The following is a 15,193-nucleotide window of genomic DNA, read 5'->3' as shown; positions in this document are numbered from 1 at the left end:
ACCGCCTGGGTCGTAATGAGGCCCAATGTTTGAGAAACGACTATGTTCGCGAGTGCCACGCAAATGCACCAGTGTAAATAATACTATGTCTTGTAATCATACAGTAATAGATGACAGTCATTTGAATCATGTGAAACTTCCAACAGGATGGCTCTTTTCATGTGGTAACATCACATACACTTATATTCCAGCTAACATTTCCGGAGGTCTATGTGCTTTAACTCGATTAGGACTAATGATGTTTCCTTTACACCCAGCGATAACTCGAGGTAAAAGTTCAACTTTCAAATCTGTAGGTCTATCTCCTGATTGTGATTCACATGTACACTTGTTATCAGAAGCTGAGGTTCTAGCATTAACCCTTTCATTAGTGGGAGTTTGGGGTTTAGCTGCTGGAGGTTACAAATCTTTGATGAAATTAACATGTTTAGTTGAAAGGGGCCCCTAGGGGTCCCTTGCGATATGGAAACAAGGCAATAACCATACTTGAAAAGATGCGCCAGACATGAGGTTCAAATTCCCAATGCTAGGGTTTATTGCAAGCAAAAATAGTCCCAATTGGCCAACTGTGGTCTCACGCCCCGCGACGTGAGTTTTCTAGACCTCGAGGGACGCAAGAGTGCGAATTATATACATCAGTTACATATATACAAAATGCACATCATACAATCAGCTATGTCATGTTTAACACCCCCCTTGATTAAGTTTCTTGGAACTCGGGATGACGATGAACATTTCTGACGGGTATGACAATTATGACACTTTTGATGTCTATTCTAGTAACAATGTGCAATTAGAAATGTGGAGGCATCTTCCAGTTGTTGAACAGAACACGGTGGTTCTGTTCTTGGAAGCAAGCTTCACACGGGGCAAGAGCCACATTCCAAGCTTTGCTATCTATGAGGTACTATTTGTGTCCTGGGAGCTGACACGCTCTAAAAGGTTTTGCGAATGGGGGCCGTAAGAAGAGCATAATTCAAGCCTTTAGCTGCTTTATTCTAACATATTCTACCACCGTACGAGACTGGCTGGCAGCTGTGAAATTATTAAATGCCCTGCAGCTCTCCCTCAAGGCTACAGAGAGGGAGCGTGGGCATTCCTTTCTGGGCTACTCATGAGGAGTTTCAACGAACTCCTCAGTCCTGCGACCTTGCCCTTTCATATTCAGACAACAATGTTAACAGTTGAGCAGAGTAAGCAGAATTCGCAAGAATTGCAAGCTGCAAAGCAATTTAGACAGAAAGCAATGAGCAATGGTTAACAAGCAAAATGGCGATTCTTGCTACGTTTAAAATGGCCGTTTGTTGGTCAAGCATAGCAGTCTGTATTTCTATAATTCGGTGCATAAGACGGTTGGCCTTCGGCCATCAAGTTACGTCTGTCATTCAAATGAAGGGTATTTACTTTTCCAGATTGACAAACCCTCCTTTTGGCCATATGCCAAACGTCTTATTCATTCATTGTATCCTCCTGTGATGAGGATATGTCTGGGGTATCTATGTCTGAATCTTTCATGCTATCATAAGCATCATCTTCATCATTAATGTCTATAGCCATGAATTGTTTTACTGTTTTTGTTTCATCAGTGTCTCTGTTATTTCGGCCATTCGTTTGTTTTCCTCTCGACACCATGTGCATACATCCCTTAGTACATCCCTCATTTGTCTCAGTGCAAACTATTGGTAGGTATTGTATGCAACAGCAACATGTTGTGAATATACCAAGTACCACCATTAGTATCGAAATTAACTTCCATCCCCAGGACCGCAATAGTCCCCACAACCAGGATCCTATCCCCCAACCCCCTTCTTCAGTAGAGAGTGTGGAAGTTAGGACATGTAATTTCCGGATTGCTTTAAATATCGTAGCGGAGTAATCATCTATATACACACAGCATGCAGTTTTACGAGTTTGCAAACTCCCCCATGATCAACTAATATTATATCGAGAGCCATCCTGTTTTGTAGTGCCATTAGTCTTATTCCTTTCTCTTCTAACATCATATTCAATAAAATATCTGTTGTTGAATCTATTGTATTTTTTAATATTCTAGACAGTTTTCTTATATTGTAGGAATTTTCTATTTGGGTCAAGAATGGTATAAATTATTTGGCTATATCTATTGCTATCATTCCATCCTCGATACTCCTTTGAGTTCTACGTTTTGTTCGTCTGGCTACTTCTGCTGTTTCCAAGAGGAACACTCCTGGAAACAGTAGACCTAGGTAGCATGTACCTCCCCAGTTCCTAGGTAACCATGGATATGCTTTTTCCCCACATATAAAGTAAACAGGGTCCCCTACGTACACGGGTTCTATTTTGTGCTTTAAAACCACTGTGTTCAGGCAGCTGCTAAACGTTACTACTTTATAGGAACCTTTTTTCTGTAAACATAGGGGAGCAGTTTCGGGGCTGTGATCTACTGTATAGGCAGGGTGCACAGCATCTTTATTCCATTCATCCCTCATTCGAAATGTCATTACTGATGTTTCTTCTGCTGGCGGGGTCAGTCTATTCTGCCTATGTAGTCTATCTAATCTTGTTGTCTTTCGTGTATTCTTCCTCATGGGATGTGATGTGGTGAAAACACGCGAGCTTTGTGGAATATGGAACAACCCACAGGTCTCATGATCACTTCCTCAAAGTCATTCATATTGGTCTCATCTAGCTAACCCGTATTACTTTTGTTCCATTTCCCAAAGAACATTGCACTCAACGATACTTCACATTAATAAACCAATGGTAATGGTTGTACATGCCAGCCTATCCCTTTCCCACCGTGCTGTGGTAAATGGGCACAAACTCAGCAATCTTTTTTCTTTAAAACCGCATGGGTCATGTTCATGATGAGCAACAATGTATTGTTGCCATATCCTTCTCTATGTCTTTCTTCCATTGGGGACAAAGTACCAGTGATTACATGAACCGGACTTTCAGTAGCTGCTTTTGGCAAAAGTGTTTCAAATGGGTGCGCGGACTCCAGGAACCATAGTGTAACAGCTGTTATTGTTGGTACTACCATACTTAAGAAACACAGTACCAATGTCCAAATCAGTACCTTATTCCTTTTACCATGCTTTTTCCCTAAATTTACAGTCTCTAAAACTATCATCTTTTCAGCAGGGGTGCAGGAGGAGGCTGAAACCGGTCTTGATTTGTTCTTCATCGTCCTTCTTCTTGCTGGCAAAGTTTGTCACAAATGTCTCTCGTTCTTGATGCCAGAAAAGTTCAACGAAAATGTCACAGTTCAATTCTGCCAGCCCTTTCACAGCCTAGGTCACTTATCCACTCCGAGCAAGATTAGTTGTTCTTTCTCCCACTGCTCAGATGATTTCTGAACAGTTCTTTATTGATAGAGTACTATGTGCATCCAGCTTGTCCCGCTCTGGCTTAGGACACATGTACTCTGTCAGCCTTAGTACTTATGTGCGTCCAGCTTGTCCTGCTCTGGCTCCTGACACATGTACTTTTGTTTATAAGCGCACAGAGGAGCCGTGAGTCTTGAATTGTCCGACTTGCACAACTCTCACACTTCTCTCCTCTACGCCCCAGGCTCCTACTCTGTCCGTGAGTGGAACCAAAGGCAAAAGAAAAGCACCAAAGATCTGTGGATCACTTTGCCTGTCGAGGCCGCAAATTATACTGTTTCACTCCTGGTATTGTATGATCCGTGAATAGTGCCGTTGCACTTTCAGTATCAGTCTCAGTGTCAGTCTGCGGCACAATGATGGGTAGCGATGAGCGCTGTGGCAATGATGTAGTTTCTTTCTTTGGCTTTGGTGCGTTTGCAGAAAATGGTGGGCGCCAAAGGGGTACACGAGTTGTTTCTGCGCGTGTTTGCAATGCAGAGTTTGTGTCGCTCTGCAGTGATGTTGTTTCTGCTGAGCAACGTTGGAGCATTTTTCGCCCTTTCCCCTTACTGTGTTTCCTCAGGCTCTGTTTTGAGTTTCACTTCTCGCTTGGGCTTTGTTTCAACTTTCACTTCTCGCTCAGGCTGATGCTGTGGCAATTGACTGGCAAGAGTTTCTTTCGTTTCCAAGACCGTTTCCTTTCTCTGGTTGTTGGAAGTTGTCAGCAGTCCTGGGAATCTTTTGGCATGTGTCGCATGGATCCATGCCTTCCGACTGTCCACTCGAATAGCCGTTTGCGTCGCCAAAAGTACTTGGTAGGGGCCGCGTCACCTGGGTGCTAATGCTGTCTTCCTCTCAAAGTTCTTAATCAGGACCCAGCTTCCAGGCTCCAGCGAGTGCCCCGGTCAAGTGTATCGCACTGGTAACGCCTCCTGCATCTGCTGATGAATCAAACGCAACTTCTGCATTAAAAGGCCACAGTACGTGCTTAACACTGGATGCTTGACCTCACATATCTTTTGGGCTGCGGTGCGCACCATAAATTTGCTGGTCTCCCCATTATAATTTCATAGGGGGAGAGCCCAGTTTTACCCTGTACAGACGTGCGCATGCACAATAGCGCTAGGGGTAATGCATCCACCCAACTCAACTTGCTCCCAGCACAGATTTTAGCTATCTTTGACTTTAAGATACCGTTATGTCTCTCAACAAGCCCGGCAGAACTGGGATGCCTGGAACTGTGGAATCGTTTCTCTATCTGTAGACCTGCCAGATCTGTAGTACTAATGCGCTCACAAAGTGTGGGCCGTTGTCTGACCACATGACACGGGGCAACCCGAACCGGGAGAAATACTCTTTCAATATTACTTTTGCCGTTGACAGGGCAGTGCAGTCTTTTAAAGGATATGCCTCCACCCACTTGCTAAATGCACAAATCACCACTAACACATATTTGTAGTTCTGGCACCTTTCCATTTCTATGAAATCAAAATGGATCACCTCAAATGGCATAGAGGGTTGGCCAAAACTACCTACTGGAGTCACGGTTCCCTTCCCTACATTGTGTTGCAGGCATGTAATACAATTATGCACTAGCCTTTCTGCATTCTTTTTTATGTGCTCATTTTTCCATACTGTGGATAAATGCTGTACCATCTTCTTCGCGCAAATGTGGGTAGGGCTATGCGCCATTGTAACCATTGTGGTTACGTAACAATTTGGCAACATCCAGCTCTTGGCCTCTTTGTCCACCCAACATCCTTCCAAATCTAACTTAGCAGAGCCCTCAGCCCACCCCTGAATCTCTTCGGTCGTGGCCTCAGCCTGCATTTCTTTGACTCTGGCAACTCCATTCCCTATCATACAAGGTACTTCCTCAGTCTGTACTGTCATCATTTTATTTTCCAAATCTGTGGCTGTTTGTTTTGCAATCCTGTCTGCAAATGCGTTTCCCTTTCCCACTTTACATGTTACTTTTTTATGCGCCTCGTATTTCACTATAGCTAGGCGCTTTGGAAAAGTGAGTGCAGACAACAATCGTACAATCAAAGGGCCATGCTGAATTCTGGCCCCATGTGATGTCAAGAAACCACTCTCAGCCCAGAGTCGGCCAAAGTTATGAACCACGCCAAAGGCGTACTGGCTGTCAGTATAAATATTCACCTTCAAATTCTAAGAGAGTTTGCAGGCTCGGGTCAGTGCTATTATTTCTGCGGCTTGTGCCGAATTGTAGGGGATTCTTTTGCTTTCTACAACACTCTCTAGGGTAGTAATTGCATATGCCGCCGTTGATGTGCCATCAGGTAATTTAAAACAAGAGCCGTCACAAAACAACTCCCCATCTGGCTCTTTCTGTGGGATGTCGCTCAAGTCAACTCTTCCCTTTGTTTCTTCTTCAGTGACCATTAAACAATCATGGGGTGGTGATTCGTTGTCACCAATTTCTGCTACGGGCAGTGGCATTAATTCTGCAGGATTCAATGTGCTACACCTCATAATTTGGATGTGGGGTGCAAACAAGATGAGCTCATATATTGTTAGTCTAGCAGAGGTGAGATGTTGCGTCTGTGTTCTGTTTAATAGAACGTTTATGGCATGTGGCACCATCAGAATTAAAGTATGCCCCAATACCATTCCTTCTGTTTGTTTCACTGACGCAGCAGCCGCTGCAACGGATCGCAAACATCGTGGTAGTGCGCGCGCTACAGGGTCCAGCGCGGAAGAATAATAGCCGCACGGCCTATTTATTCCACCTTGTTCCTGTGTCAAAACCGTCAATGCACATCCTTCACTCTCGCTCACAAATAGTCTAAAGATCTTTTTATAGTTAGGAGTGCCTAAAACTGGCGCTGCACACAATGCAGCTTTCAATTGCTCAAACGCTTTCTGACATTCCTCATCCCACTGTAAAGGCATCACTGCATCCTTTTTAGTTAATTTTATCATCGGCTTCACAATTAACGCAAAATTACTGATCCACTGCCGACAATAAGAGGCCATGCCTATTACAGCTCTCACTCCTTTTTGAGTTTTTTGAATAGGCATACTAGAAATACTTTCTATGCGTTCTGGTGTTAATCTTCTCCCTTCTTTCGAAAGTAGGTAACCCAAATAAGACACCTCCTTTTGATTATACTGCAATTTCTTCAAACTTGCCTTGTGACCATGGGTCGCTAGGTGTGTCAATAGTAATATAGTACTTTCTTTGCAGATCTGTTTTGTGTCAGCAGCTAGTAATAAGTCATCTATGTACTGCAAGAGTACACAACCTTCTTGTAATTCTAACATGTCTAGCTGCTCTTTTAGCACTCTGCTGTAAATGCTCGGGCTTTCTGTGTATCCTTGTGGAATGCGTGTGAATGTGAATGATCGACCTCCTAGAGTGAACGCGAACAGATATCTACTGCTTTTATTCACTGGAATGCTAAAGAACGTGTTCTTCAAATCAACTACACTAAAGTATTCTGCAGTGGCCGGTATCATTGTCAGTATTGTTGTGACATCTGGGACCAAAGGGAATTGTGGGTCTACCACTTTGTTCAATGCGCGCAGATCAATTATGAAACGATATGGTACTTCATTGCCTCCTTTCTTGTAAACTGGAAGAATCGGGCTGTTGCACGTGCTACCTGCAATTTCTTCAACCACCCCCAATCTCACCAGGTCAGTAACAATACTCTTTAATCCCTTCTCACCTTCAACAGAAATTTTATACTGGGGAATTCGTGGTAAAGTAAACCTTCATTCAAAGTTATTTTTGCTGGCTCTATTTTCAAGCATCCTACATCGTTATCATGCATTGCCTACAGACAGGTTGGTACTCTACTTAGGTCTTCTGGTAACGCTTTTGACATAAATTCCGTCACTGGTGCATTGTGAGGCCAAATCGTGAGGGACACCCCATCTGCCGTACAATGTATTACTGCCCCCAATTTTCTCAACAAATTTAATCCTAGCAAGTTCTCCCCACAATTTTCTGTCAGAAGAAATGGACACTGTTCCGTAAATGGTCCTAATGTAATTGGGACAGCTTCGGACATGGGGTTAATTACTGGTGTATCTGCGAACCCTACAGAAACATTCTTTTGCCCCGACAGTGGGATCTCCGGAACCAAGTGGTGGTCTATCGAACACTTCTGTGTCCCTGTATCTACAAGGAAACGGTGCTCCTTATTCCCGACTCTCATTTCTACGTAGGGTCCTCTCTGATTCACGGGAATAGACACTGGTTCCGACCCCTGCCGTGGGCTGTCCTATTGCGAAAATAACACATCGTCCGACGTGTAGTCACCGCTGCTGCTATAATACGTGCTTGGCTGTGTATCAAAAATATTCCCATTTCCCCCTCAGTCCTCCATTCTGATCATTTCTCTGTTGGCCCTGCCCGCCCTCATTTTGGTTGGGAACACTTTGGTTCAATGCCTGGTTCTGTTGCGCTTGGTTTTGTCATAGGATTGGTTTTGATTATCTCCATTGGTATTTCCCTGTTGCTGCTGCATGCTATTTCTGCTTGGGCCATTTGACCCCTGATGTCCTCTATGAGGCCTTCTCTGGCCAAACCCACCTCTATTCTGTAGGTGCGGGCATTGCGATCGCCAGTGTCCTTCCTCCTTACAGTACACACACTGATTTAATCCCAATGATACCCCGTGCATATTATTCAAATTTCCCCTGCCTTGTGCATTTCCTCTACCTCTATTGTATCCAATGACCTGCTGTAGTAACACTCCTACTATCGGTCGCATCGCTTCTTTTCTCATCTCCAATGGGTACCCATTACATATCTCACTTACTTCCTTCACTGACGTTCTTTTGTTCGACATCCATCGCATTGTTTCCCCCACCCATGCCTGCAATCTTTGTTTATCACCTATTTGTCCCGATACCGGCAAATGCTTTGCACCACCTGAAAAAACTCTCGGCCACGATTTTTGCATATACAACCTCAACGCCTCCTACCTACCTTTCTTAATACACTCCTGACTATATTCAGGTGTAGCAAACATTTCAGCATATCTATCTTCCATTTCATTTTTCAGTTCAATTAGTTTGTACACGTTTTCTTACATCCTCATCTCTTTGCTCACTGCGTGCTAACTTATTCAAATCAAACAATCGTTGTGGCAGTAAATTCCCAAGTATCTTTTTCCATTCTCCCACCAAAATTTCCCCCATGCATTCCAACACTACCCATACAATGAGGCCAATGCTGCCGTCCCATCATTTCCTTCTATGTACCTTTCTGCCTCTCGCTGTAATTCAATCTTTCTTTCTATGCTGATCGCACTGCAAGTTACTCGTCCGAATCCTGTTCCTTCAGCCCCGCCTCTCGCCTCCCCGGTCTCAATTTCAACTTCGGAAGGGGCGGATGGTGCTGAATCTGTCTCTGGAGCGGGAGGTGCAGATGGGACAAGTGACACAGGTGGCATCTGTGAAGGGCCTTGCTGGGTGCTGGGAAATTGCGCATCTGCGGTCTGCGCTTGTGGGATGGCTCGAGCTGTGGATTGGGCTTGGGTTAATGCTTGCGTGAGGGGAAGTGCTTGGGCTACGGGAGGGGGTATGAGAGCTACTGGTTGGGCCTGCGCAGTCACTACTGGCGTGTTTGGTTTCGATCCTGGGCCTCGACCCGTATTAGTTAACAAAAGTTCCATTAATTTGTCTGCTATGTGTAGTTCCCGCTGCGGGTATATTCCTTCTATGTTCATTTGCTCACGTCTCCCTTCTCGTCTTAGACTTGCCATCCACTCCTCCTCCTCCTTTTCTTCTGCTACCTCCAGCTTCGATTTGTGCCTACGCGCATGCTTGTCTCTACTACTAAGTCGGATCATTGCTTCCCTCCTCCAATCTTTGACAGTCTCAAAAGCTGCGGGTCGCGCTTTTTTCCTAATCAGCACCCTTTCTAGGTTATATATCCTCGCAATCTCAAAGCTACCATTAATTGGCCACTGATGGTCCTGTTGCTTTCTAGTTTGCCTATGCCAAATTTCACAAAATATTATCGCACCCACACCATATTTTGCATACATGTCATAAGCTGGCGTTCCTCCAGGCGGTGCACTTTGGCCATTTTCCAAGGGCTGTCTACCGCAGCGGAAAAGCCCCGCTAAAGTGGACAGTACTCCAGGCATGTTTTTAACCTTCCCCTTTGGTTAACTAACCTTTACCTGGACGTTTGAATTTGCAAAATCAAAACTCTACCAAAAATCAGGTTTTCGTTTGAATCGGGGAATGACTCACCTGATAAAACAAGTCGCCTGTCCTGACGCAACCTCTCCCAACGTCGTGTCTGCGCTTCTCTGGCTTCTGCATCGCTTCGGGACCCTTGCATCCTTTGCCCACTGGCCGGTACGTCGATCAGGGATCAGATGAGTGCAGATCTGCGAAGGAATCTCTCCTCACTTCTACAGGGCGCCCCGTACACCTCTTGATCCCGGCTCGATCGTCCCGTCCTCGCCATTCTTCCGCCTTTACTCCGTTACAACGTATACGATGGGGCGAGTGGGGGAGGGTCCCTATTCAGGCGCAATCTTGAAAGGGCCCCCTAGGGGTCCCTCGCGATATGGAAACAAGGCAATAACCATACACGAAAAGATGCGCCAGTCACGAGGTTCAAATTCCCAATGCTAGGGTTTATTGCAAGCAAAAATAGTCCCAATTGGCCAACTGAGGTCTCACGCCCCGCGACGTGAGTTTTCTAGACCTCGAGGGACGCAAGAGAGCGAATTACGTACATCAGTTACATATATACAAAATGCATATCATACAATCAGCTATGTCATGTTTAACACCCCCCTTTATTAAGTTTCTTTGAACTCGGGATGACGATGGACATTTCCGACAGGTATGACAATTATGACACTTTCGGTGTCTATTCTAGTAACAATGTGCAATTAGAAAGTGCGGAGGCATCTTCCAGTTGTTGAACAGAACACGGTGGTTCTGTTCTTGGAAGCAAGCTGCACACGGGGGAAGAGCCACATTCCAAGCTTTCCTATCTATGAGGTACTATTTGTGTCCTGGGAGCCGACACGCTCTAAAGGGTTTTGTGAATGGGGGCCGTAAGAAGAGCATAATTCAAGCCTTTAGCTGCTTTATTCTAACATATTCTACCACAGTACGAGACTGGCTGGCAGCTGTGAACTGATTAAATGCCCTGCAGCTCTCCCTCAAGGATACAGAGAGGGAGCATGGGCATTCCTTTCTGGGCTACTCATGAGGAGTTTCAACGAACTCCTCAGTCCCGCGACCTTGCCCTTTCATATTCAGACAACAATGTTAACAGTTGAGCAGAGTAAGCAGAATTCACAAGAATTGCAAGCTGCAAAGCAGTTTAGACAGAAAGCAATGAGCAATGGTTAACAAGCAAAATGGCGATTCTTGCTACGTTTAAAATGGCCGCTTGTTGGTCAAGCATAGCAGTCTGTATTTCTATAATTCGGTGCATAAGACGGTTGGCCTTCGGCCATCAAGTTACGTCTGTCAATGAAATGAAGGGTATTCACTTTTCCAGATTGACATAGTAGTCAAAAGCCTTAATCATACTTCTCAGGCATTAGAAGAATTACTCCTTGATAGTCAAGTTATTAGAAAAGCAACTTTGTAGAACAGAGCTGCTGTTGATTATCTGTTGCTAAAGCATAATTTAGGGTGTAACGCATTTGAAGGTATGTGTTGTTTCAATTTAAGTGACCATTCACGATCTATTGAAAGTCATATTCGAGGTTTGAGGGTCCTCATTTCTCAAGTGTCTCAAGATCGTACTGGGAATTGGTGGGATTGGTTATTTTCATGGATACCTGATATTGGGGGTACACTACGTTAAGCTTTTGCTTGCATTTTCATTATATTGTCTATCATAATAGCTTATTGTTGTTGCATTCTCTGTATTCCCAATTTCGCTTTAATGTTTCATAGGTTTCAGAGACCGGTTCCTAGCCATGATGGATATTTACTTCATGCCGCAGGGAAAAGCTGCACACATTTTGCTGAGTGTTAGATTCACGGTGCTGAGGAAAACATGCTTTCCAAACCTGGTATGCGGTCAAGGACATTTCTGCTGGGAAAGCTAACTTTGTTATGGTTGGTTAATGTTCTCCGTGGAGCGTGTTTTTAGAGAAGGGAGGCACTCTGCTCCTTGAGGGTAGCTCTCGATTGACCCAGCTGGCAACTGACGCTGTCCATCAACTGGGCAAGTGCCATTTCCAGAAGGTTCGAAAATTGAATATATGCGGAAACCCGGAGGTGGTCAGGTGAGACTTCAGCCGGAGAAGGACGCTTACGTCCGGCACTCCTGTGAGCTGTGGTGCTCTTGGCCTGGCTGTTCCCGGGGTCTTCCAGCCGCTTCTGGGCAAGATGAGGAATTCTGTTACGCTCATGGTGATGTATTTCCTTTTGAATTCTTTGCTTCTTCTGTGATTTATGTCTATATTACTTCTGTGAGTTATTCCTATGCTATTATTGGTTGCTTCTAAGCTTTGAATAAATAGCCATATAAGAGCTGATTATCTCGTAATAGTGTGTGGTTGTGAGTTATTGTGTCTGTCTACGTTTAAAGTATTTGCTCTGTAATTGCATTGGTGATTTATGTTTTTCCGTGCACTTTGGGGAGAGCAATACAGCGGACCACCCTTGCTAGCTCATCTATTATTTCTTCATTCAGCCCCCTTCGGAAGAGAGTAAAACTAGCTTCTGGAGTCTAGTCTGCTTCCTTTACAAGTTGTTTTAAATGAGTAACACAGGTGAGCATATCCTGGGACCCTTGTTGAAACTTGAGTAGTCTCTCTTGAGCACTGTACACTTGTTCTGGGTGATCAAACATTTCCATAAGAGCTCTCACAAAACCATCATAGTCATCCAAGAGGGCATCGCCTGAAGTGACCAGAGGGGTTGCCCAAGTCAATGCATTTCCAGTGAGGTGTGAGATCATAAAACCCACCTTTGCTCTAGGAGTGGAGAAATAGTAGGGTTTAAAGGTGAAGTCAACTAGACATGAATCAAGGAAGGCGCGGAGAGTCTTGGAAGAACCGTCATACTTGTCCACTATTCCTCCCAACAACTCACTTTCTTTTGTCGCTGAATCACGTGATAGAACTAACTGCTTTAACGCAGCATTCTCTGCCTTGATGTTCTGTACCTCTATTGTTAACTCCTGTATGCCTCGCATGAGGTCTTGAACGGCGGCTTCCATCTCTGTATCATTATCGTTTTTAAGGCGTCCTGTTCTGTCACAAGTCTCTCCCCGTCTCACCTGTTTTTGTTGAGTACTTGGGACCTTCTGGGATTTCTTCTTTTTTATGGTCCGGGATTTGTATAGACCCGAACGCTGATCTTCGGTGTCCAGCGTGAGGATAGCGGTTCAGTTTCCAGGAGCGTTCAGAAAGTCCAGGGTAACACCAGGAAGCAAACAAGTTACGCTCGGAGGCATGGAGGAACGTGACTTGAGCGCACAAGGTTTGCCAGGAGTTTGGAGAGGGTAGGAATAGGACGGGGAATCAAGGAGCTGGGAACAAGGAATCAAGCGAGAGCCCCGATCGAACTCCGGCAAAGCACGTCCGACTACAGGTAGCGGTAGCGTTGAGATGCGCAGAGCCGCGGGGGCGTGTCTCTCTTGTAGGATGAGCAGCATGGAACGCATAGACTTATCCGGGCGTTCCATTCCGAGCAGCCATGTTGGAAGGAATACTGATGCAATCCTCTGCAAGTCAGGAACCAGGAGGACCATAAAGGACGTAGACGATGTTTCATGACAGCCTCATTATGACCCGGGCAGTAACCATGGTGCTATTTGCACCATGGTTGCCACCGCTAAACTACCAATTCCACCATGGTGAATGGTGGAATTACTGCCCCATTCCAAGGTTTGTTGGGGCGGTAATTCCCCATTCACCATGGCCCTTCCCCATTCCCATTTGAGCCCCCATAGTGCTCAATGGGAATGTGGAAGGCGGTAATTACGGTACTGCAAATTGCGGTACCGTAATTACCTCCAAAGTCCCTTTGTGGGTCCCGTGCTTAACTGTTGGTAATACCAGCCGTTAAGGGAGGACCTGCAAAGAGACCTCGGAATTGGGTGGTAAGGGATTACCGGCACCAGTGCCCTTACCGGTATCGGTGATCCCTTACCGCCCGGGTCATAATGAGGCCCAGAATGTCTTTTTCATGTTTAACCCGGCACAGGTTTTTTTCCCATTATATTCTGCATGGCCAGATTCCAGATCGACTCTTCAACATTCAGATTTATTTCCACTCTTGTAGATTTTAAAGACCAGCTAAGTTTTGAGGGTTTTAATTTTCAGGTTGTTTTATAACTGAAGATTAAACCCCATTCTTTTCTGCCCATACACAATGTATCTCTTCCTCATGATAGGGAAGGAAGCCTCTGGCATATCCTTGACCTTGACCAAGTCCATCCTCACTTCCCAGTGCATCCATTTTCAACCAAGGCATACTGAAAGAGAAGCTGTAAAAGTCCCAAACCATCCCTCTTCATTCCCCCCTATTAGTTGTCTTCCAGGAGCTGGAATGCATCCTCTAGACTTACTTGTAAACGACCCTAGTCCTCCCTGTTGACTCGCACCATGTCTCTTCTTCCGAACTTAGTTAATAATGGCCCTGGCACACTTTGCAAAATTTGTATTAAATTTCCAGTACAGTACTTTAAAACACCAAATACAAGTACATATACAATTTGAATTGAACTTTGTCTGATACAAGAGTCTCACTTATATATGACAACTTACTAGACTGCATATCGGGCATGAGGGGATTGTACTGTGGATCGCTGAGTTATTTGTCGCCTTTCCATGATGATCTCTCCAATGACCATTTCAAGACAAGCAGCTACAGGTCCCCTGAGTGCACTAAATACAAACCTCTGACTTCTGGCAACAATTTATGTGATTAGATTTGCAACATTTCAGAGTTCTCATGCTTAAACTATTCCAAATCTAAAGGTTGCCAGTGGCGCGTGGTACGGCGCAACGCTGAGGATTAAATGTAAATGTATGCAACGCCTGACACAAAAAAGGAGAAATTAAAGGTTACATGCACACACTTACATATTAATGTTAACTGAAAACATTTGTTGACAGCTGCTGTGATGAACGATTAGCTGGGGACCAACCATGTACTTCTTGAAATGCCAGCAAAGCTTTTAATATTCAGTGTACTCTTTATGATGAGGACACTACAGCTGATAAGAGTGTTATGTATCAGGTAAGCAACCAAGGGCATTCAGCTGGTTCTGCATATGATGCTGCCCCATTTGCTGTCAAGAGAACGTTCCAGATGCTCTGCGCACATCACTAGATCTGTTGTTAGTTTGAAGGTGACACAGGAACGTTGAGTAAAGTTCAGGTTGATTTATTCTTCTTTATGGTCAGCTTAGGTTTCAGGGCAAATAGAGAATAACACCACCAGAAACACCATAACAACAATCTCCCAGTCATCAAATGACAATCACGGAACACTCAACAAGGCTGTGCATTCTAGATGCACTCATTCACAAGATACACGTCTCGGGAGGATAGCTCAGGGGCAACGTGCTCACCTTGGAAACAAGACGACACGGAGCAACACAGGTTTGATCCCCAGTACGTGCATTAAAAATAACCTATCATATAATATAACACCCCCTGCTTTTCAAACACACACACACACACACAGAACCAGAGCAATACCTCCTTCCACTACTCACACACCTTGAAAAAGGAGGATGACTCCATAGTTTCCACACATCTAACCAGACAGGACACAAGAAGGAGCTCCGGGAGCGAGAGGGTGACCCAAGTCTATATACCCCCTTATTAGCATGCACTGCATCTTTCCACGGGGAACATTGGAGC

This window comes from Ambystoma mexicanum, chromosome 14, assembly GCF_040938575.1.
Source record: "Ambystoma mexicanum isolate Mex_15411 chromosome 14, UKY_AmexF1_1, whole genome shotgun sequence".
Classification (NCBI taxonomy): Eukaryota; Metazoa; Chordata; class Amphibia; order Caudata; family Ambystomatidae; genus Ambystoma; species Ambystoma mexicanum.
This window is presented reverse-complemented; position numbering follows the sequence as displayed.